A 23,986-nucleotide genomic window follows, 5' to 3' on the forward strand; every position below is an offset into this window, starting at 1 on the left:
TCTTGGGGAAAACAGCTGTAGGGAATGAGAGAAATGTCTGTGAAGAGCTGTGGCAAAAGAGACCCATGGAGTTTTGCTGGGGGATTCCTGACAGAATGGCCCTGAGTGAAAGAGCACCGTCCCTTCTCCCTGGAGGAACCAGTAAGGGCTGAGCTCACAGGTGGAGCCCTGCACTGGTGGTTACAAATGCAGAGAACACCGTACTGGGAAAGTATATGGTGGTAAGCGCCCCCATCTACCCCAGTCCTAACCCTTAGAAGCAGCAGGAGTCCAGGTTTCCAGGTACCTGGAAGAAAGGCAAGTCCCTGAGGCAACAGGTAGATGGTAACATCCCTGAGTGGATCCCTGTAGGGTTTAGCCTAAAGCATAAGGTGACTCAGGAGCAATATACAATCCTGGGGCTCTTTAAGAATCAAGCCCTGGGGAAAGTCTGGACTTCCTGGTAACGATTGGATTTTAGGGCTCAGAATTAGTACACTTTGGATGTCCATGAATATATGAGCTTGTTTTGTAACTACAATATAGGGAGCTCTGTGAATATCTGAAAACATGTTTATGTCATAAGTAATTTTAGAAAGAATGCTGTTTGGAAGATTGTTGATTCTAGCTTGTGGGATACATTTTTTATCACAGGCAGTGAAATGCACATTGATATACATTTTGTCAAATGGAAGCACCCAGCAACACTACCCTAATCAAGATGTAGAACACGTCATCACCTCTTGTGTATCATGTCCCTTTATGGTCAATACTCACCCCCATAGGTAACCACTGTTCTGATGTCTATCATTATACATTAGATTTGCTTGTTCTTGAATTTCATACAAATGGAATCACACATTTTTTTTGACCAGCGTCTTTCACTTAACATAATACTTTTGTTGTTCATCCTTGTTGTTATGTATATTAGGAGTTCATCCTTTTATACTGTATTATTTTATCATATGACTCTACTACAATTTGCATATCTATTTACATGTTGATGGACACAAGTTGTTTCCAGATATTGGCTATTATGACTAAAGCTGCAGTAAGAGCATTCTGGTACAAGACTTTTGTGTGGACATACACTTTTATTTCTCTTGGATAAATACTCAGGAAAAGGATTTCTGGGTACACGGTAAGTATTTTTACTTTAGAAAAAGTGGCCACAGTGTTTTCCTAAGTGGTGGTACCATTTAGCCTTCCTACCAGGAATGTGAGCTCCAGTTTCTTCAGTTGTTTGTGTTGGAAAAAAGTAGAATGAGGGGAAGGGAAGTCAATATAGTGGTTCAGAGGATTCCGGAATGTACTACACTCAGCTGAGAAAGACCACACAGGGAACAGGGAGGGCTTCAGGCAGATGAGTGTAAGACATACAGGAAATCATTGGAAAACGTCTTGCCAGAGCAGACAATGTAAACATTTCCAGTTTATTAAGAGGAGGCATCGTGGTTGTACTGAGAAACAAGAGCATGTACAGAGGGGCAGAAAAACCTGTGAGCTATAGGGAGAGGGAGTTAGAAAGGCTTTGTCATTACATCGTGCAGAATGATCTCTGACCTTTGAGCCACTGCAAGAATACTACAGAGCTCTCAGTAGGAAGTTCCTCAAAACTGGAAAGAAGAATAGACAGTTTGAAAGAGCACACTGGACAGCCAGGGGAAAGTGTAGTAATAACCTCAAAGGAAGATCAGAGAAAGTAAGGTGTGAGCATATTTCCCAAAACCACAGAGCATGGTCCTATCTTGGAAAATGAAATAAAGGGAAAATGACTGATTTTGGGCTAAATATGAGGGGATTCTGGGCTTGGAGAACCTGTCGGAATATTGACATCCATGGAAGACCTGGCTGTTGGCTAGTGAAGAGACTCAGAGTGCCAGCTCTTACCTAAGAACACCAGAGCATTGGGGTGGGGGACATCACCATACACCCTGACCTGCTATGGGTACCGGACTTCCCTCTTTGGTGGCTTTTGTCTCTTGGGAACAACTGAGTCCAGGAAACAGAAGGGAAACTCCTAATAACAGACTTTCCAATTCCAGATCCTCAGCATTTCCTTCATTTGGACAACTGTTTGCTTCCTTGTCTCTATCTTAGCTTACATGTCCTTCTCTAACAGAATTAATGGATGCTCAAGTCAAAGAACTACCAACATCCTTACCACAGAGATAGGAAAGAAGCTGATCTTTGAATTTTCTTAGAAAATTAACCATTTTGCAATGTACTGGTATTGACAACACCCAGGATTAGACTAAGGGTGATCCATGAGTCAAATGGTGCTGAACTTATAGTCAGAGGAGATGTGCTTGAAGGGAAAATGTTTCAAAAAGATATAGAGAATTTCCCCCTTGATTCTGGAGTCAACCAGCACCAAGCAGACGTCTCTGTACTGTGTCAGTTTGTGATTACACAGGACTGCACAGTCTCAGCCACTCAGCTCAGAAGGAACAAGGTGACCCCTGCCTCATGAAGCCATTGCACTAACCAGAAGGAAGCAGAGAAGACCTTCCCAGCACCCCTATCCCCTACAATGAAAACATTTAGATTGAGGGTGAGGAACCCAGGGCATTGAAGACCTCAGTCTGAGTTGCAATCGATTGAGAATGTCTGGAACATGACTCTACCAATTTGACTGGACTGTCTTACATTTTCTAACTGCTGCCTCCTCTCTGTGTTGATATTCCAATAGTGTCTCTGACCTATGAAGAGAATTCTCCTAATTTTACTTCCTGTAGAAAAGCAAGATGATAATGATGATGATTTATGTGTAAAACAGACTGTGCAGTCTACCTGATGTCTTTGTATAGCCTTCAATTTCTGTTTCTCTCCCCTTTCATTTCTCCATCACATCCTTCTTAGTAAGATCTATCTTCATTACTTTATATCTCTGCTCCAAGTCCTTTTGATATGAATTTTCCTAATTAAAAAACATTAGATCGATAATATGCTGGAAATAGTAAAGTTATTATACATGTGAGTGATGATGATTAGCCTCCATTATAGTTAATGATTCTTACCTCTTGGTATTCGTGTCCTTGTGTAGCACCTTCTCACAGTGGATCAGGGCTGGTTTTTGTGTTCCATAGAATGCAGCAGAAGTGATAGTGTGTTACTTCTAAAGCTAGATCATAAAAGATATTGCAGCTTCCACTCAAATCTCTTAGCTCACTTGCTCTGAGGGAAGCCAGATGCCATACCATGATAATATTCAAGCAAATACAAATACAACATTTGACACGACCCTCTCCAACTCCAAAAGACAAATTAGATCTTCAATCATTCTTAGACAAACTGAAAGCAAGGAGAGTGAATAAGGAAGAGAAGGGATGCACAAAGAAGAGAGAAGATTCATTCTAGGGAGTGGTGAGACTTTGGGGGAGCATTTTAAGAAGAAACATGGGAACAGCTGGGGAAGATAAAGGATGTTAAGGAATTTTTATTATATGTTGTGCCATGTAACTCCTCCTTCCATATCAAAAGTGAATTATTCATTAAAAACGTGCAGTGGTTCTCAAAGTTTTTATAGTCAAATTTCTATTTCTGTTGGATCTATCATTATGCTGTGATGTATTTTAAAGCAAAGAGAAAAATTTTTATTAAGATACACATATAAAATACCTAGCGCTTAATCTATTTCCTGCCAATGTGGCCAAAAAATAATCACTCATATTATTATTTGCATTAGATAGAAACAGCAACTTGTTCATGAGGATTATAGTGTCCCACATAACCCTACTTCATAAGACCAGAATCTTGGCCTGTAAAGTTCTTCCCAGTCCTGCCAGAGACACCAGACTTCTATGCTCAGAGACACTTTCTACCTGGCAACAAGTAAGTTCTGGGCACAGAAGATTAGAGAAACTAGAAATCTTTCTCTTTTGTCTATATCATCTGGCTTCTCTGGGCCTCTGTCTCCAGCTTCTAGATCTTCTCTCAGACCCCATAGTTGGATCTAGTATCACCCAGATCCCAAGACAGCTGATGATAAAAACAGAAATGATGCCACTAACATGTGATCTGGATCTGAGGCCCAGATATGTATGCTGCATCCATGGGATCTATGGGAGGCAGAAAAAGTGCTTTCCTTTTTTGGAGTCATCTATATTTAAAAGTGCCCCATTACTAGATGCTAAGGAAGTTAGACTTAACCTGTCCCCTGCGTTGAGTGATGTACACTTCTACTCTTGTGCGGTAAAGAGATGCACAGCTATGGTCACCCCTTGTGTAGGCACAAGATTCTGTCTGTTGTCAACTCCAACTCCTAGGAATCTCATTGCAGGTCCTGTGTGGTTTCCCACTTACCTCCACCTGGGGTTAGGACAGCAGTTGCTGGAAATCAACATAGTAATTTCCTTCTTCTTTTAGAAACTGTAGGGGAGGAATACATTTCCTCTTCCCAAATGGGGGTTCGTCTGGCTGGAGAACGGATTAAATTCACATGAGACAGAATAGCAAGAGAAAATTAAACAAAGCTTTATGAGGAGCCATGGCCCGGGGCCTTTCTTCCCGAAGGAAGAAAGGGCACAGAAGAAGTGGGGTGCACAGAGTGGTTATATACCCCCAAACGGGGTGTTTCACATGTGACTGAAACGTCCCTCCCACAATAGTCACAAGATTGCCCTGCGGCACAGTGCATGATGGACACAGCAGGTAATGGTCTGCTATCCTGGTGGGCGTAGCAGGAGGCAAGTCTATGTCTGGAGCTGGGCGGTCACAGGTGAGCTCGGCAATTAGTTCCTAGCCTAAGGAAAGATGCTTAATCCTTAAGAAATACCAATGTTGGGAGGGGGAGGGAAGTCAGTTACAGAGGTTACCAGAGAAGCACAATAAAATGCAGATTTAAGTCCTTGCCTTTGGTATTGATTAAGAGTTTTTAGAGAGAAGGTCATCTCCTTTCTTCTTCCTGGTATAGAGAGGGAGGCATCTTTTACAGATAGAGATTTACCTTTCAAATGTAAACGTGTCCTAACAAAGGGCAAGTTCCATTCCTCAGAGCCTCCTTCCCTGTCCCAGTTTATCAAAAGCAATCAACCTCAAATAATCCTGATGCCAAAGAGACATACCTTGGGGTGGCCAATTCCAGTCCCCCACAAAACCCATCTTCTGCCTCAGCTCCAGTGATATTTTGCTTCTGGTTCTGCTCTTGACTTGTCTCTTTTTAGCATCCTTTGTTGACTCCTTTACTTCTAGATAGATTTAAACGTGAGTTTCCATTGGGGATTCCTATTCAATTCATTTCATCTTTTTATTTCCACTGTTTTGCTTGAATGACATTTTACCCTCCTCAGGCTTTAACTATTCACATAGAGTGATTTTCAATGGTCTAATTCTCATTCAGATTTTTCTTGGAGCTCCAGAACTGCATATCAGCTTTCCGGCTGAATATCTTCATCTGAGTAAGCCACGGACACATACAAACTCAGAATGTGCAAAATGGAATTAATCATATTCCCCACCACATTATACCCACTGCATTGCACTTAGAGAGATTTCCATCACTAGTACTGTGTAGTCTGCCCACTATTTTGATAAATGTTTTAATCACTTATTGGATAACAAGCAATTTAACAAGACATTTGAGAATCATGATTTAGGTCCTCAAAGAGGCAAGTTACAGAGATCAATAAGTAAACCTTCTGAGTGTATGTTAAATCTCTTAATAGGTACCGTTGTGTCAAGTAAGTAAGACAAATAAACCTCTTGTTTTTCAAGTACTACAAGCTCCCATTGGACTTATAACATACACACAATCCCGAGGCAGTGACAATTACTCCGATAATTGGAGGAAAATATATTTTCCATTTCTGAATGGCAAGTCAGATCCTGTAAATAAAATAGTTTGCTTGAGAAATGATATTTTTCACCTTTCCCTTTCTCAAGTGCTCTTTCCGTACCATCCATGAGTGCTTGGTGTCCACTGACTATCTGCAAATCATAGAGACTTATAGTCTGTGTGTCCATTTTACACAAGCCCCTTGTCGAATTTCAGTAGGAGCTCTTCACCTTCTGTGGAACCACTCTCCAGGTGAGCTGTGAGCTTGTCAGAAGCGAGGATGTGTCCTATGCTCACTTCATAAAACCTCATCTCCAAGACAAAATCCAACTCATCTCATCCTTCCTTACCTACTCTAGTGATGCCAAGACCAGAATTTTGCTTTATTAATGTCAAGTCTGATGTGGAGAAAGATTGTTTAGTCTTCAAGTATGGTGGTTCCTCAACAAATGGATTTTATAAACAAAAACTACCTGCCAAAATTTTGGAGCCCAGTGTTTTGGCTGACTTGAGATTTGAAAAGTAATATGTTTAAGACAAACAACAACAATGGTAACGATAAAAAAGAACTTAACTATATATTTCCACTAATTTTAAAAATTCAAGAACTTCATACCTATTAGTATGGGTAATATTGAAGAAGAAAACTAGAAAATACCACGTGTGGGTGAGGTTGTGGAGATAGGGAACTCTTTTGCATTGCTAATGGGAATATAAAATAGTGCAGCCACTGTGGAAAACCGTATGGCAATTCCTCAAAAAATTAAACGTAAAAATTACTATATGAACTAACAATTCCACTTCTGGATATATACTGAAAAACAGTGACAGCAGGGATTTGAACAGATATTAGCATATGGATGTTCATAGCTACATTATGTGCAGTAGCCAAAAGGTGGAAGCAACCCATCCACCCAACAGATAAATGGTAAGGAAAATGAGATATATATATATTTACGTAAAATAGCATGTCATTCAACCTTAACAAGGAATGAAATTCTGACACATGCTACACTATGAACCTTGAAAACATCAAGTGAAATAAGCCAGACACTAAGGGACAAGTACTGTATGATTCCACTTCTATGAGGTACCTAGAGTAGTCAAATTCATACAAGGAGAAAATAGAATGGTGGTTTCCAGGGGCTAGGTTGGGAGAGGGAATGGGGAATTAGTGTTTGAAAGAGTTCTGGAGATAGATGCTGGTGATGGTAGCACAACAATGTGAATGTAGTTAATGCCGCTAAACTGTAGATTTAAAAATGGGAAAGTTTATGTTATATACATTTTATCGCAATAATAAAATTAAAGAACTGTTTAAATTAATCTTTAGAAAAGATCATATTTGAATAAAGATGAGTTCCACTCAAGAAAGAAGAATTGGCTAACCATAATTTTGAAGGCAGAAAAAATTAAATTTTAGTGTCTCAATAGCTTGCACCCTATTTCTTAGGGAGGAAAGTGTTATCGATGGGAATATTTTAATATAAATGCTGGATATGGAAGGTAAACCCCAAGGACATTGTTCTATATAATACAGGCAGAAGAATTTGAGGTTTGGGGAAGTCTTGGAAGGGGGTGTAACAATTCAAGCTGGGAGGGAAATCGTGAAAACCTGTGTTCTGCATCATATATTCAATGTAGCACTTCCCAAATCTTCATCAGACTCTCCTGAACTCACCAACATGTGATGTGCAGGATTTTGTTGAGGAAATTGAAGAAGGTCTTAGCTTTATATCCAGACTATATGACAGGGTTAGAGAAGGCCTGGAGAATACAAATGTCCACAAGAATCGTCAGAAATCTCCCCAAGGGTCTTGAATTTTTATAGCTTTAGGAACTTACAAGCTCTAGAAAATTTCATCTGGTGTTTAAAGAAGACAGAGCTTCACAGATCTTATCCAGATTCTAAATTTAATAGCTTAAATCTTGTTTTTATGACAACAGGAAAATAAAATGCTGACGATAGGAGTCACTAATTCAGGAAAATAATCATCGATATTAGTTCATATTGAACAAAAACTCTAGTGTTTACATGAAACATTAGCTTCTCACAGAGAATAAGATAACATGAACATTCTTCCCCATAATAAGACACTTGGAAATGCTGGTGTAACATAGGCTAAGTATGCTACTGTGAAGATCTCCAATAATTTGACCCTAAGCATTCTCATGGGTTAGATATCTTCTACCTTCTTGTGCACATTGCATATCTGCACACAGAATATTTAACATGCTTGTTTTAAATTCTTGGTTCATCTGGTTCAATACTTCACTTCCTGGGGATATATATTGCCCAGTTGGCTATCTTTCTTTTGGAGTCCTTAAGTGGTATCAGTTACCCTGCTATTGATTTGTGCAGTAAAAATGCAGGTAAATTGTCTCAAAGCAAAGAAAGAGTCAGGCAAGAGCAGAGCCAAAACCATTTCCACCATCTTGTTTTCTCACTGCAGTCGTGGGGTCATCTCTCATCTTACTCATTTTCCAGCCCAAAATAGTTTCAGTCTTTCCAGAAGATTCTCTCGATTTTTGGCTAGTCTATAGTATGCATATTTGCATCTTGCCCTATTAGGTTCCCCTGGGAAAGGAGCCAGGAGATGATGCTAGTTTACAACTTTAGAAGGATCTAGAAGCAATGCTGTTATATCTCACACATCTTTATGCTATCAGCTGGGCTCCTCTTGTCTGAAATATGATGACTATTGATCACGTGTCTCAGGCATCTCTGAAGCAATCTTAGATACTGTGTTTGTGCATCAGTGGTATCTGATGGGGTAGTTTGTCTTTGGACTTTGAAAGTCTAGAAATTGATGACACTGAAATATCCATGTTCATTCTATATAATGCACTATTTAAACTTAATAACAATTAAGTTATTTAATCTTATTAATATTATTATCTTATTATATATAATTATATTATATATAATATATAATTATATATAATTAATATGTTATCTTATTAATAACAATTAAGTCAAATGTAAACATTTAAATAAATTTGGGTTGGAAGTAAGCCAGTCACAAGAAGCTAATGGAAGATACTGGTTATGGAACTGAGTGCTTCTCAGATCCTATTTTCCCAAGTCCCTCTGTTTATTTTGTTATCCCACATTAATCCAGACCGGGCTCTCCTTCTTAGCATCCTAAGTGTAGAAGTTTAGAATATTTTCTTTCCTACTTGGGCATCAAAGGAAAGTTTAGAGAAATATAATCATTTATTTACACATATGTTTATTCATATCTGGAGAAATGGGCATTATATTATTATCAAGGAGCAGATGCAAAAAGAGGATTTCTAAAATAGAAAGGATAAAAGATAAAGAAACAAATTCTCCAGTAGTATGGGAACAGTGAGGATTATTTTCTTTATTTTGGGGGAAGCAGATTATAGGGCACCTTGCAAAGAGGCCTGTCTGAAGGGTCTGCCTTGAAGAAGCTGTCCAGGGTCATCAAAGAAAAAGCAAGTTCAGTTAATTATTAATCATCCAAAAATCCTTGGGAGTCCATCTGCAGGAATAAAGATAGACTGTCTCTGAGTAATCTCTGCCGTGGTTCCTCTTTAGCAGCCCCACCTGACTTAGGTCAGGTTTGCACCATCTCCATCGTCAGAATCTTCTCAAAGGCAAAATACAACTCCTTGACCAGCTTTCTTCTTACAATGCAAAATCCAAAATCAGCTAGGGCAGGGGTTCTGTGTGCGTGTGTGTGTGTGTATGCGGGTGTGTCTGGTTTGTCCCTCTAGGAAACAAAACAAAACAAAGTGAAAGCACAGTGCAATAGGCAAAAGGGGAAATAGTTCCTAACTGAAATACATCTCAGGACTCCTGCTTCAAGGCAAAGACAAAAATCTTGGTTACCACCAAATAGGCCACAAGGGGGCACTGTGGGACTGCCAAGCTGCAAAAGTTTCTGGGGCAGAACCAGCTGTCTGGGACCAGGAGGGTTAAGGAACAACCTTGTTTGGTGCTTTGATCCCCTAGAAGGCTTACTAGTAGAGACATTACTTGGAGGTGTGCTGTCCCAGCCTGGAGCCATGAACTTCAGCTGTGCAGTGGTGAGGGAGTCTCTCTGAGCTTGGAAGGGAAAGTGAAGGGTGTGGAGCTGAGAGGAGGCAGCCAGCCAGCATGCCCCAGGCAGGGACAGGTAGAGGGACACCAGCTACAAAGGAAAAGGAAAGGAGCTGAGGGCAGGGGCATGATGCCTAACCCAGCCTAGCCTAGACCAGCCCAGTCAAGCCCCATATGTCATGGAAGAAGCTTTGCAGGACAAAGCAATGTTCCTGGATCAGCTGAGCCAGGGACATGGCAAGGGAGGCCAGGCTCATGGGAACCAGAGGAGACAATGACATCAGAGCCATGACATCACCACCTAACCTCCAGTCAGAGAAGGGATGCTCAGAACTTCATCTCTTATGGAACCACAACTCTGAGCAGTGAGACACCTAACCAGTTTTGCTCCACCCTGCCATGGGCTCCAGGCTTCTCTGCTGTGTGGCCCTTTGTCTCCTGGGAGCAAGTAAGTCCTTGATACAAGTGGGACATCTCTGTGCTATGCCTGACAGTGGCCTGAATCCAAGGCACCATCGGGATCCCTCTTCTGTTCTTTCTCCAGCCCCTGTCCTCTTCTTTCACAGGTGCAGTGGATTCTGGAGTCACTCAAACACCAAGACACCTGATTAAAACAAAAGGACAGCAAGTGACACTGAGATGTTCCCCTATCTCTGGGCACCCCCGTGTATCTTGGTACCAACAGGCACTGGGCCAGGGCCCCCAGTTCCTCTTTCAGTATTACATGGGGAGAGAGAATGGAAAAGGAGACATCCCAGATCGATTCAAAGGGCAGCAGTTCAGTAACTATTGCTCTGAGCTGACGGACTCGGCCCTGTATCTCTGTGCCAGCAGTGCAGCACAGCCCTGCAGAGTCACCCGCATTCTGTGCACAAACCTCCCTGCCCCGGCATGGAGCAACCTCAGAGCCAACAGATCTGTGAGGACCTCAGGGCTGCAGCAGGAGAGAAAAACGCGTTAGGCCCCTGGAAAGTACAGCCTCCAGCTGTTCTGCCACTCAGGGACATCAAACAGCAGAGGACAAAAGCATCTGTTCAGAGGATTGTGCTATATCAATAGCTTCACTCCAAAACCACCTTCCACTCCTGGCCCACTATGCTACAGGCTAGAGGAAGAGTTTGTAATTTATAGCTGACACACTCTTTTTTTCAGGGGGGAGAGATTTTGGGGGAACAAAATTGCTCAATAACTGTGTAATCTAGAAGATACAATCACAGGGATTTTCTGTATATAATTTTTGGAGAAGAAAATGAGATTTTGGGAAAGTCTAAGAGAAAATATAATTAAAAATGGTTGAAATAGAGCTACTAGATTATATAAAAACAAAAACAACAACAAAAAAACTGTGCTATTTGTAACCCGATCTCTTTGTTCCCCTGCCTCCCAAAGTCTTCAATACCCAGAAAATATACAGCAGGGCCTTACAGCACCTGGCGTCACCCAGCGGATGCTCCCAGGTGAGGACATGACTACTCAGATTATGTGATGATGGTGTGAGAACCCTGGAATTGATTCTGGCTTCTTCCTTCTTGACTTCTCCCTCCAATCTTGCCTCCTTGAGCCCAGCCAAGTATCTCCCAAAACACAGATGCGGGCATGCCTTCCCTGATTATAAGCAGGCAGAGGCTCTCCAACTTCCCCATGATAAATTCTGCTTTCCTGGAATAGCTTTCTAGCACTTCACCCCTGTGGAGACCTGAAATTGGCCACCCCAAGATATGTCTCTTTGGCATCAGGATTATTTGAGGCTGATTGCTTTTGATAAACTGGGACAGGGAAGGAGGACTGGAACTTGCCCTTCGTTAGGACACATTTACATTTGTAAGGTAAATCTCTATCTGTAAAGGTGCCTCCCTCTCTGTACCAGGAAGAAGAGAGGCGATGACCTTCTCTCTAAAAACTCTTAATCAATACCAAAGGCAAGGACTTAAATCTGCATTTTATTGTGCTAGTCTGGTAACCTCCTGTAACTGACTTCCCTCCCCCTCCCAACGTTGGCATCTCCTTAAAGATTAAGCATCTTTCTTTAGGCTGGGAACCGATTGTGGCGCTCATCTGTGACCCCCCCCCCCCCCCCCCCCCCCCCCCCGCCACCCAGCCTGAGGCAACACACCTGCCACCCCTCGGGGTTCACTGGGACAGCAGACCTATCTGCCGTTTCCATCAAGCGCTGTGCTGACAGAGTAGCCTCCTGACTATTGTAAAAGGGACTTTTCGATCACATGTGAAACACCCCGTTTGGGGGCTATATAACCACTCTGTGCACCCCACTTCTTTGGTGCCCTTTCTTCCTTCGGGAAGAAAGGCCCCGGGCCATGGTTCCTCATAAAGCTTTGTTTAATTTTCTCTTGCTATTCTGTCTCATGTGAATTGAATTCGTTCTCCAGCCAGACGAACCCACATTTGGGGAGAGGAAATGTCCTCCTCCCCTACACCCCGGAGATTCCATTACCTTCAGAGCATCACTTCTTGGCAGTCTTGGGTTGCATTTTACTCTGTGACCTAAGAGCTCTTGGCCACATTTCCTGTAACACCAATGACTTTTAGATCCTCTACATGTTCTCTTGGTGTTCCCATGGCCTAGATGTCTCTTCCCTTCAACCCAAACACGGCCAGACACTATTCATGTTTCAAGGACTGGCTCAGCCGTGCCTCCCTCTTTGCTTCTCACCCTGACGTTCCACAGTGCTATCCTGTTGATTAGTCTGCTCAGGCTGCTGTAACAAAACACTGCAGGCTGCGTGATTTAAACAACAGACATTTATTTTTCACAGTTTTGGAAGCCAGAAATACAAGATCAAGGAGCTGGAGTTGGTTTCTGGTGAAAACTACTCCTGTTTGAAGATAGCCACCTTCTAGCCGAGGCCTCACATGGTCTCCGTGTGCTCAGCTGTAGAGACAGAAAGGCTCTCTGTGTCGCCTCCTCCAATTATAAAGCATCAGTCTTATCGGGTTAAAATCCCACTCTCATTATGTCATTTAACCTTAATTATCTGCCCAAGGCCCTGTCTTCATAGATAGTCACTTTAGGGTTTAGGACTTCAACACCTGAATTTCTAGGGGACACAATTGCATCCACAACTATATTGCTCCCTTTCTTTTACTTTCATAGGAAAATTGAATATATAATTGATAATCTTTGACATTTGTGAAATGAATAAATTAATGCCCACTGATACAGAGCCATGGAGTATTGTTATTCACTCTTTTCCCTTCACCATAATCTCTTCGTACCTGAAATATAGTGGGTAGTCATTGTGGATAGTCTTGGCTTTCCATCCAACTTCTGCAATGTTCTGAGCAATCGTGTTCTCATAGCCAGGAGTGACGACCAGTCCTATAAAGGACCCTAATTGTTTCTAAAGCTGGAATATGCTGATGTTCTTTTGGAATAGAGAAATTGTTTTACGGTAATCTTCATGGTCCTGTGAAGAATTTTCCATCACCAGCCACTACCACATCTTTAGACACCTCTCTTGCTGTCATCAAGGATGTTTCTCAGAAATTAACATGAAAAACTGATAAAGAAAATTGCTGTGCTCGGTAATGAAACCTTAACATCATTGCCAATTAAAGGAAAATTTTGTGTTTGTGTGTGTGTGTGTGTGTGCATGCGAGTGTGTTTTCTTGTGAAGATAGATGAAATGAAAATAGTTTGTCTCTGGGTGGAATTTATTACCAGTCATTGGGCCACTGAGCAGAACTCATCACTCCTTCTGGGGAGTAATAGGAAATGTCAGGCTCAACTGTGTCGACCTTAACTATGGCTACAGGGGTGATTCTTTCAAGATTTTATAAATCCAAAAATAAATATGCAAAATAGATGAACCTTCTTACAAAACGCACTATCTAAAATTTGGTAATAATTAATTTAAATACACAGTGTGGAAATACATGGATCTGATTAATTGGGAGGAGCTCTGGAGCATAATGTTTCCACACTGGATCCAGTGAGATCATCTGACTATTTTTGTGTCCTGTGTGATTTGGGCTTGTTTTCTCCCCATTAGCATAGCAATTGCAATGGTGCAGCAATTACTTCCTTCTCCATTGAAATGTTGATTCAGACAATCTTTTCCTCCTCAGGCTGGGTTTGGACTTGAAGATCAACCCTAAAGCAGCCAGGCTGGGAGAGCAATAGAATGGGTGTGGGGTGGGGGATGGGAGGGCTGCAGGGGTGGGTGTTGTGGGGAATTTCTGTTCTTGATTTAGACAGAAGGTGGGAATCCACAAGATTGTGGACCTTCAGCCACGAGGAGGCACTGTGGACTCACAGTCCTTACTGCAAGGCACCCTGGGAGGGTTGACAGAGTGGCCAAGAGGGGACAGTTAGGGGAATTCTTGGTCATGCCTGCATCAGGCTGGGAATTTGAGTTCACCTGGTTCACTGGTCCTGGGACACGGGGAGCTAACAAGCTCCTGTTGACGAAAATAATCCCTAACCAATCTATAAATGAAAATTTGGGAGAGTTTATTCTGAGCTGAAATCTGAGGACCATGGCCCCGGGCCTTTCGTCCCAAAGGAAGAAAGGACACCAAAGAAATGAAGTATACAGAGTGGTTATATACCCCCACACAGGGTATTTCACATATGATTGAAATGTACCTCCCACAATAGTCACAAGATTGCCCTGTCGGCACAGTGCTTGATGGACACAGCAGGTAGTGGGTCTGCTATCTTGTCAGGCATAGCAGGAGACAAGTCTATTGTCTCGAGCAGGGTGGTCACAGGTGAGCGCAGAAATCAGTTCCTAGCCTAAGGAAAGATGCTTAATCCTTAAGGAAATGCCAACGTTGAGAGGGGGAGGGAAGTTGCACCTTTATCTCAAGGGCCTTTGTTCTTGCCATAGGGAATGGCTAAAGCAGAAATACAATGCATGCTCAAGGCCTTGGTCAGGCCCTTTTGGAAAGACGAGGTCAGGCCTAATTAGGTTTACACCAAATGGCTTTCTCATATTCTCCAATATATCCTATTGCTTGCCATTTTTGGTCACTCCTCACTACCCAGGGAAGTGGAGACCTGCCTTGAACCTCAGTGGCCACCAAGTGGCCATCTCCTGGAGCCTGCACAGGAAGCGGAGGGTGAAGGGGTTGGGGCAGCAAGGGCTGGGTAACTGGTGTCAGGCAGGAGCAGGCAGAGGGAAATCAGGCATGTTGTGGGCTGTGGGGATGGGACTCAATTCACACCCACCCATTGTTGAGGCCTGTGCAGGACAGGATTGGCACGTAGAGTAGTGGACCCTGAGTCCTGCCAAGGAGGATAGTGGGCCAGGGGTGTCTGCAGAGACAGCAACAGCAGAGCAATGATGTCAAAGCTGTGACCTCATAGGCAAATGCTCCTATCAGGGAAACGGGAGGTTGAGACCTTTAGACTCCACCCCTGAGAGGGGAGATATCTTGGGTTCTTGATGCTGCCATGGTCTCCAGCCTCCTCTGCTGTGCGGCTCTTTGTCTCCTAGGAGCAGATGAGTCCTGGACACAGGGTGACAGGCTCTGTTGTGGGTTTGCCATGCTGGAAATAGGAGCCGTCCATGATGGCTGCAACAAGAGGCTGTCCCTGTGCTCTGCCCTCAGCTTCTTTCTGTCTCCTCCCAACAGGCCCAGTGGATTCTGGAGTCACCCAAACCCCAAGATACTTGGTCAAAGCAAAAGGACAGCAAACAACACTAAGATGTTCCCTATATCTACACATCTCTCTGTGTACTGGTACCAACAGGCCTTGAGCCAGGGCCCTCAGTTCCTCATTCAGTATTACAGTGGGGAAGAGAGAAAAAGAAGACATCCTGTATTGATTCTAATGGCAACAGTTCAGTGACTATAGATCTGAGCTGAATGTGAGAGTCTTGCAGCTGACGGGCTCTGCCCTGTATGTCTGTGCCAGCAGCTCAGCACAGCCCCACATGATCACCAGCCTACAGCACAAAAACATTCCTGCCCTAGCTGAGAAAGTGACAACGAGGGTGGCAACTGCCAGCCAGACAGGCTTAGGCCCTCATATATATCAGACAGGCCTTCCCCTCTGTAGGGGAGGAAGACTTTTCCTCTACCTAATGTGGGTTCGTCTGGCCAGAGAACGAATTAAATTCACATGAGACAGAATAGCAAGAGAAAATTAAACAAAGCTTTATGAGGACCATGGCCCGGGGCCTTTCTTCCCGAAGGAAGAAAGGGCACCAAAGAAGTGGGGTGCACAGAGTGGTTATATACCCCCAAACAGGATATTTCACATATGATTGAAATGTCCCTCCCACAATAGTCACAAGATTGCCCTGTGGGCACAGCACTTGATGGACACAGCAGGAGGTAAGTCTATTGTCTTGAGCTTGGTGGTCACAGGTGAGTGCAGCAATCAGTTCCTAGCCTAAGGAAAGATGCTTAATCCTTAAAGAAATGCAAACATTGGGAGGGGGAGTCGATCATGGGAGATTACCACACAAGCACAGTAAACAAAATGCAGATTTAAGTCATTGCCTTTGGCATTGATTAAGAGTTTCTAGAGACAAGGTCATCTCCCCTTTCTTCTTTCTGGTACAGAGAGGGAGGTGCCTTCACAGATAGAGGTTTACCTTACAAATGTAAATGTCTTCTAACAAAGGGCAAGCAAGGTCCACTCCTCAGAGCCTCCTTCCCTGTCCCAGTTTATCAAAAGCAATCAGCCTCAAATAATCCTCATGCCAAAGAGACATATCTTGGGGTGGCCAATTCCAGTCCCCACACCTGACACTCTCCCTGCTGCTTCTGTATGTGATGTGTTTCATGTTCATAGAACTCAAGCAAAAGTAGTATTATTTTCCATGTTTACATATGTGAGGATAAGTAACTTTCCTGGGTCCCGATATTTCATACTGGGCAGAGGGAAGAATCAAACTCAAGTCTATTCCTCAACACCTGCAGTCCCCTCCCCTAGAACTGTCCCCTCATGGGGCTTCCCTTTTCTAGGGCCAGATTAGCAGGACTGGGAAGGTCATGCATTGTATGTGGTTATCATGACCTCTTTACTGACAACTTCAGGAACACATGACTTCAAGGCAAAGCATATCCACTGATCCTTCATTGAGACAAAAAAGAAAGATACCATTTCTGTACTGTAGCTGCGGCATCAAACTCAGTCATGTGTTATCTTTCACTGGGGCTGTGTGAGTAGGTAGGTTTCCAGATCTGCCTTCCCAGCTGTACAGCAAAGGGAATGAGATATTTGCAAGGAACAGCACATTTTCCTGTATGTGATACAATTATCACAAAGGAACACAAAAAATTGTTATTTCTTCCTTAGTTTCTCTTATTCAACAAACATTTTTATTCCTTTACTTTGTAGAAGGTATTGTATCACATAAAATAGAAAATTAAAATATATTTGTTTCCTTTGAGAGTTTTAAGGTCTTCATTATTAAATGTATAACATTTACTTTAAACATTTAAAGGTTTCTATGGAAACCTCCTGTCACATAGTGCAAGCTCTGAGTACATTAATGCACAACAGTTCAGTTCTGCTCCAGGTAGAAGACTCAGAAAAAAAATCATGCTATCGTTTATTGACAGGTTATCACATGACAAACAAAAGTCCTTCATTTCTAAAATTTCAATTAATGATCATAGAAAAACCTAAGAGGCAAATTAAATTACTGTTCTCAATTTAAAGATGAGGAATTTGCCCTTGAGGGAAATAACTTGACCAAGTCAAATAGCTACTAGGATGATGCAGAAGTGGGACTCAGACCCTGCCCTGTCTCCCTCTTAAGCCCCACGTTTATAACTCTGCGCTAGAATGCATTTTCACAGAGAGATGCCTTCCTTCAAAATCAGGATGCTGTCCCCTATGTCCCTATCAGACACACTGGCTCTAATGAAATCATTGACAGGGGTCAGTTTACCCAGGAGAGAGTGTGCAGAGAAAGAGCCCTGACCAGGCATCATGGACACCTGGCTCTGATGCCCATTCCAGCACCCGCTGCCAGTCAAGACCTGAGGCCGGTTTCTCGACATGTGAGGATGAATTTTTTCATGTATGAAATGAGACAAATAATATCTCTCTGTATTAGTTGATATTCTCCAGAGAAACACAACAGAATATAAACATATATACATTCTATCTATTATGAGGAATTAGCTCACACTATTGCGGAGGCTGGTAAGCCCAAAATCTGCAAGCTGGGTTGGTGTGCTGGAGACCCAGGGAGAGCCCATGTTTAAGTCTGAAGGCTGTTAGGCCATAAGAGCTGATGTTGCAGCTGAAGGCCACCAGCTGGACAAGTCTCTCTCACCTGGGGGAGGATCGGTCTTTTCATTCTATTCCAACTTTAGTTTTTGTCCTTCTTTCCAAGGCCCCAGAGATACCTAGTCACCAAGATCCCAGACATGTGGTTCTGCTAAAGGGAAACCAGCACATTAGAAGGTGACCAAAGGTCCAATACCATGTACTCAGGACCAGCTATATAATTTGCAGAGCACATAGTTCAAATGTTTCTAAGTATTTGAGGATCATGATAGCAGATCATGGAACCAATTGGGTACAGGGTTATTCTAAGTATGGGATTGTGTATGACAAGATACAGCCTATGAGCTCCATGATATTTATTAATTAATTCATGGCAGCCATTCTTGACAAGGAAATATTCCCCATGGAATGGATGTCTCAAATAAAGAACAGAGCATTTTCCACTTACCCTGGAGCCTGCCACCTCTCCCCAAGTATCTCACACATCTGGACTCCTTTGTGCCAGGACGTCATCTGAAGCGCTGAGCAGCCATCATCTTGCCACAGAGAAAGGTCAGTCACAGTTATGAGGCTGCTCCGTCTGCTGCTGTCTCGCCCCAAACCTGGGAAGCCAGTGCTCCGCTGAACATGAAGGTGCTCTAGCTACAGTGGGCAGGTGCCCCATCTGTCATGAATTGATAAGAAACAGAGCAAACAGTTCCTAAAATGCTGATGAGCCTGCCCCTGAGGTCTGGCAACCGGATACCAGGAGAATCATTGTAGGTGGAAGGACCTCAACAGGATTCTGGTCAGTAAGCAAAGTAGAAATGGACACTTGAAGGAGTATTTGGTACACAAGAGTCAGAAAAGGCATCAGAAAACCATAGGATCCTCCCTAAGATTCAGAACTACAGAGTTATGTGGATATGTAAATCTAGTATATTAATGAAGAATTCTATCACAAGAATAAATATATATAAAGTGAGAAACTGGTTTGCAAAAAGGTTAAGAACTACTTGTAACGCATGTAACAATTCAGAGAAATGCATGCTTCCCATTCTAAGCTGTTCCTTGTGCATTTATTTTTGATTGGATCTTCTGGGGGAAGGGAGGTGGCCCCTTGTGACAGGTGACTCTGGGGCCCACGCAGGGAGAGTGACATCTCACAATGACTCCCAGGAGAGCTCTGTTCCCCTTTCATCAGCACAGAGACCCAGAAGACCCCTCCGTCTGCCCTGCTCCTGCCATGAGTGGTGGCCTCCTGTGCTGGGTGGCCTTTTGTCTCCTGCAGGCAGGTGAGTCCTGGGCAGGGATTTTCATGAGTGAAAATGTCAAGGTCTCATTGCTAAGCCTTTCTGTTGTGTCTGTAGCATCAGCTTCTTCTCTTTCACCACAGCTCCAGTGAATGCTGGTGTCACTCAGAACCCAAAATTCCAGGTCCTGGGAACAGGACAGAACATGACACTGAGATGTGCCCAGGATATGAACCACAGCTACATGTACTGGTATCGACAAGACCTGAGACATGGGCTGAGACTGATCCATTATTCACGTGCTGCTAATGTCACTGAAAAGGGAGATATTCCCGAGGGGTACAGAGTCTCTAGACCAAATACAGAGAACTTCCTCTTCACAGTAGAGTCTGCTACCCCCTCCCAGACATCTGTGTACTTCTGTGCCAGCAATTACTCCACAGCGCTGCATGGCTGACTCCTCTCTGCACAAAAAGCCAGGGGTAGTCCCTGCACCCTGGGACTTAGCCAGGCTCTTTGCGGACTCCTAGGCCTGGGTCCTTGGTAGCCCCAGGTAGCTTGTGCGTGCAGTGTGAACCCTGGAGTGTACTGAAGTTCTTCTCCAGGGCAGTCTCAGCCAGGCCTGGCCCAGACCAGGCTCTTGGATGGACATGTCTCCACCTTTGGTCTTTGTCTTTCCTCTGTGGATGCCCTGCTAGCTGGGAAGATGCTTCCCTAGCTTGACCACCCTTGTCATGGGGCTGAGTCTGATGCCTCCAGGATGGAAAGTCATTGGGAAGTAGATACATCTAGACTTTCTCATCTCTCCCTGTGCACCTCGTTGCTCTCTCTAAGGTTCTCCCCCAGCCCCAGCCATCATGTGGTCTCTGCTTCTGCCTACCTTTCCTGACTGGGGCAGTCACCCCACAGGCCTTTCCGGGACTTTCCTCTCTTGACCTCCCAGGCCCCAGCTTGCACAGCTTGCCCTGCTTTCTCTGCTCCAGCCACCCTGCTAGTCCTTCCTCTTGTCACATCCCTTCCCATCTCAGAGACTTCAAAGGCTATTTCCTTTGCACTGGACATGGACCCTTCCTCTTTGTAGTGGCTTATTCCTACTCACGCTCCCAGTCAACATCCCACTGTGTGGCCAGACACTTGTGAGTGAACCTGTTTCCCAGGTGAATTGTGGGCATAGTTGGGATGTCTCTGTTCTGTATTTTCCAGGTCTCAGCTACAAAGGTCTCTCTCATGACTGTGGATACCGTCTCCCTCCTACTCAGAAGCAGGGTTCTGTCTCCTGCTTTTCTCTCCCTCGTGAGCTTCTGTGATGCTGGTGTTATACCTGGTCATCATGAGGAGACCAATGGAGACAGGGGATGCAATCTCATCTCTAGAAACATCCCTGGATCCAGTTCTGTTGTACCCGAAGGCAAGCACTCTGGTCTCCCTTTGGGCTCCACAGTCTGAGAAACGTCCTTCATAGATTCATAGTTGATCAGCTCAGAGATCTGATGACAAACCAAAGTTAAATCCTCAGAGCAGAGGGAATAGCCGTGCAATTGTGCAATGGCAGCAGGAATACAGTGCTGGAGAGATGCCTGCTCCCCATGTAGAGACCTGGCTCCAAAACAGGAAAGAGCAGAGAGGGCTAAAGAGCCCCAAACACGTGTGAGACGATTGAAAGACAATTCCTAGGACAATCCTTCCCTCCACTGACCACAATCAGTTCCTAGTAAGCCTGTCTGACCACTTGTCTCACCCGATCAGCTGAGTACCCAGGATATCACATGTTCCAGCATCTTGTAACAACAGGGCGAATAATTAAGATGCCAGCCTCCTTCCTGCAGCACAGTGACCCCCACCTCTGGAAACTTGGTCTCTTCAGCAGAGAGCTCTGTCTTCTCCTGGCCAGTTCTAGCTCAGAAGGCATAATTCATGATTAATGTAACTTCTTAATCTAAGAAAATGAGAACATATGATTTCAAAGAAAAGCACATTAATTTTACTTTGTAAAAGTCAGCACTAAGTAGAAACTGAGTACTTTTGGTCCCAACTAGTCTTAAATTGACTGATGGTAGAACAAATCTTTGATGCAAAGACTTGGGGTCCTAGCGGTTTTCACTTTTCAGTTCCCAGTTACTCAGAATATTTGAGAGTCAACGAGTTCTCCTGTGTCTGAGATGCTATGAATTTATAAAAGAATGTTTGCTTGTTGAGTAAGCACAGGAGCATTGTTTTTCTAAGCCATTTTGTTACTTGGTATGGGAATTTCCAATTTAAAATACAACAGTTTTTTTTTTTTAAAGATTGGCACTTGAGCTAACAACTGTTGCCAATCTCGTTTTCTTTTTTTTCTTCTCTCCAGTACATAGTTGTATATTCTAGTTGTGAGTGCCTCTGGTTGTGCTGTGGGACGTCACCTCATCATGGCTTTATGAGCAGGGCCATGTCTGCGCCCAGGATTTGAACCGGCGAAACCCAGGCCTTCTGAGGAGGAGCGCAGGAACTTAACCACTCAGCCATGGAGCTAGCCCCTAGAGTACGATCTTTAACCTGAATGAAAATAAGGTCTACAAATATAATTCTAATATCTAGGATATTTCTTGATGTTTTGGATTGGGCAAAAAAGGAAAGAAGAGGGGATGTCTATAGATTTAGGAATTTATATAATCCCCTTGGAAGAACAGGAAGCAATTGTCCTGACTATATGGCCTTATGGGCTGTAATTTATAGAAAGAGTGTAATTATGCTAAACCCAGAAAATTGGAATTGTATTTTGGAGCTAACACAGGGGCTGCCTTGAGAGCACTTTTGGCGACTAGGAACCTAAAGGCACTGGTTTATTTCACAGCCCAGAGTACAGTTGACAGTTCTTGGGATCACGTGTTTGGGAGTTAGATTGGAGATGCTGCAAAAAGTAGAGACTCTTGAAGTTCTGCACTCTCCATCCAGGCCCCTCAAGAATGCCACAGATTAACTTCAGACAAATATCCTTACACTATTAAGAACATTAGAGCAAAAACCAATGAGGAAAATTGAGCGGAAACAATAAACATTTGAAATGGAGTATCATTTGCCGTTACAACATATGAATGCTTGAAAAGTTCAAATGTTTTGTATTCAAATGAATACAAAAGGGAATTGAAAGAAGAGCAAGGAAAAAAATATCGTCAAAAAAATCATCTAACAAAAATGCATCAAATAGAGTGTCTAGAAATGATTAATATAATCACTAGAAAGAATGAATATTTTTGGAAGAGATTGCCTGATTAATGCTGCTAAGACATCCATGTCTTCCAAAGTCATTGGAATAAATGGTGATTTCTTTGCTAATATGGTGTTAGACGCTGCCTTGTTATTAAATTCACAGTTATAGGAGGCCAGCCTGACTATCCAGTGTATTCCATTATTATTCTGAAAGCCCTTGGGAGAAGTCAGATGGAGAGTGTGCTCAGCAGTGGCTATGCACTCAACTGTGTGGTGGGATCCCAAGCCATGCCCAAGAGAATAGTTAATGCAAAAATCGCTTGCCTTGACTTCAGCCTGAAGAAAACAAAAATGAAGCTTGGTCTACAGACCCTGAAAAACTGCATCAGATTAGACAGAGAAAATCAGATATCACCAAGGGGCAAATCCAGAAGATTCTGGAAACTGATGTCAATGTTATTCTAACCACTGATGGAATTGACAATATGTGTCTGAACCATTTTGCAGAGACTGGCACTATAGCAGTTAGAAGAATTTTAAAAAGGGACCTTAAATGCATTGGTAAAGATTCTGGAGTAATTACTCTGTCAACTCTGGCCAGTTTGGAAGGCAAAGAAACTTTTGAAGCTTTAATGTTAAGACAAGCAGAAGAGGTGGTACAGGAGAGAATTCATGATGATGAAGTGATCTTCATCAAAAACACTAAAGCCCATACATCTGCATCAGCTATCTTTTGTGAAGTGAATGATTTCATGTGTGGTGAGATGGAGTGCTCTTTACAAGATGTTCTTTGTGTGGTGAAGAGAGTTTTGGCATCAAAAATCTGTGGTTCCAGGTGGGGGTGCTGTAGAAGCAGCCTTGTCCATGTATCTTGAAAACTATGCAGTCAGCACAGGGTCCCCGGAATAGCTTGCTATTGCAGAGTTGCAAGCTCTCTTCTTGCTATTCCTAATGCATTGGCAGTTTATGCTTCCCGAGACTCCATAGATCTGGCTGCAAAGTTAAGAGCTTTTCATAATGAGGTTCAAGTTAACCAAGAATGCAAAAATCTAAAATGGATTAGTCTTGATTTGGTCAATGGAAAACCTTGAGACAACAAACAAGCAGAGGTGTGTGAACCAATCATAGTTAAAATTAAGAGTTCGAAATTTGCAGTGGAGGTTGCAATTACTGTTCTTCAAATTGATATTATTAAATTACACCTAGAAAGAAAAAAAGATGATAAGTATGGAGGTTATGAAGATACTGTTCACTAGGGAGCCCTTAATGACTGATCTGTTTTCTCTTTTATTTATAATAATGTTAGATGCAATTGGCTTGTACTTTGAATATTACACATTAAAGTACAATGAGCTATTAGCCTGGGTTCTTGTGAAGTGAGAGATAGTTTCCATCCTCACTTTAGTCCTCTGATTTCATATATTATATGACTTAGTACATTATTAGTTTTTTAAGAAAATGAAATTCAAGGTTAGTTTAAGCATGGCTGTTAAGCAATTTCATCCTCTTTGAGCACACAGTGCTATGCC

At 43.0% G+C, this 23,986-nt stretch overlaps 1 pseudogene; it reads left to right on the forward strand.

The window, feature by feature from the left end:
- The first annotated feature begins 22,539 nt into the window (after nt 1-22,539).
- LOC100052667 (T-complex protein 1 subunit alpha pseudogene) lies at nt 22,540-23,731 on the forward strand (annotated as a pseudogene).
- The last annotated feature ends 255 nt before the right edge of the window (nt 23,732-23,986 follow it).

Source organism: Equus caballus, chromosome 4, assembly GCF_041296265.1.
Source record: "Equus caballus isolate H_3958 breed thoroughbred chromosome 4, TB-T2T, whole genome shotgun sequence".
Classification (NCBI taxonomy): domain Eukaryota; kingdom Metazoa; phylum Chordata; class Mammalia; order Perissodactyla; family Equidae; genus Equus; species Equus caballus.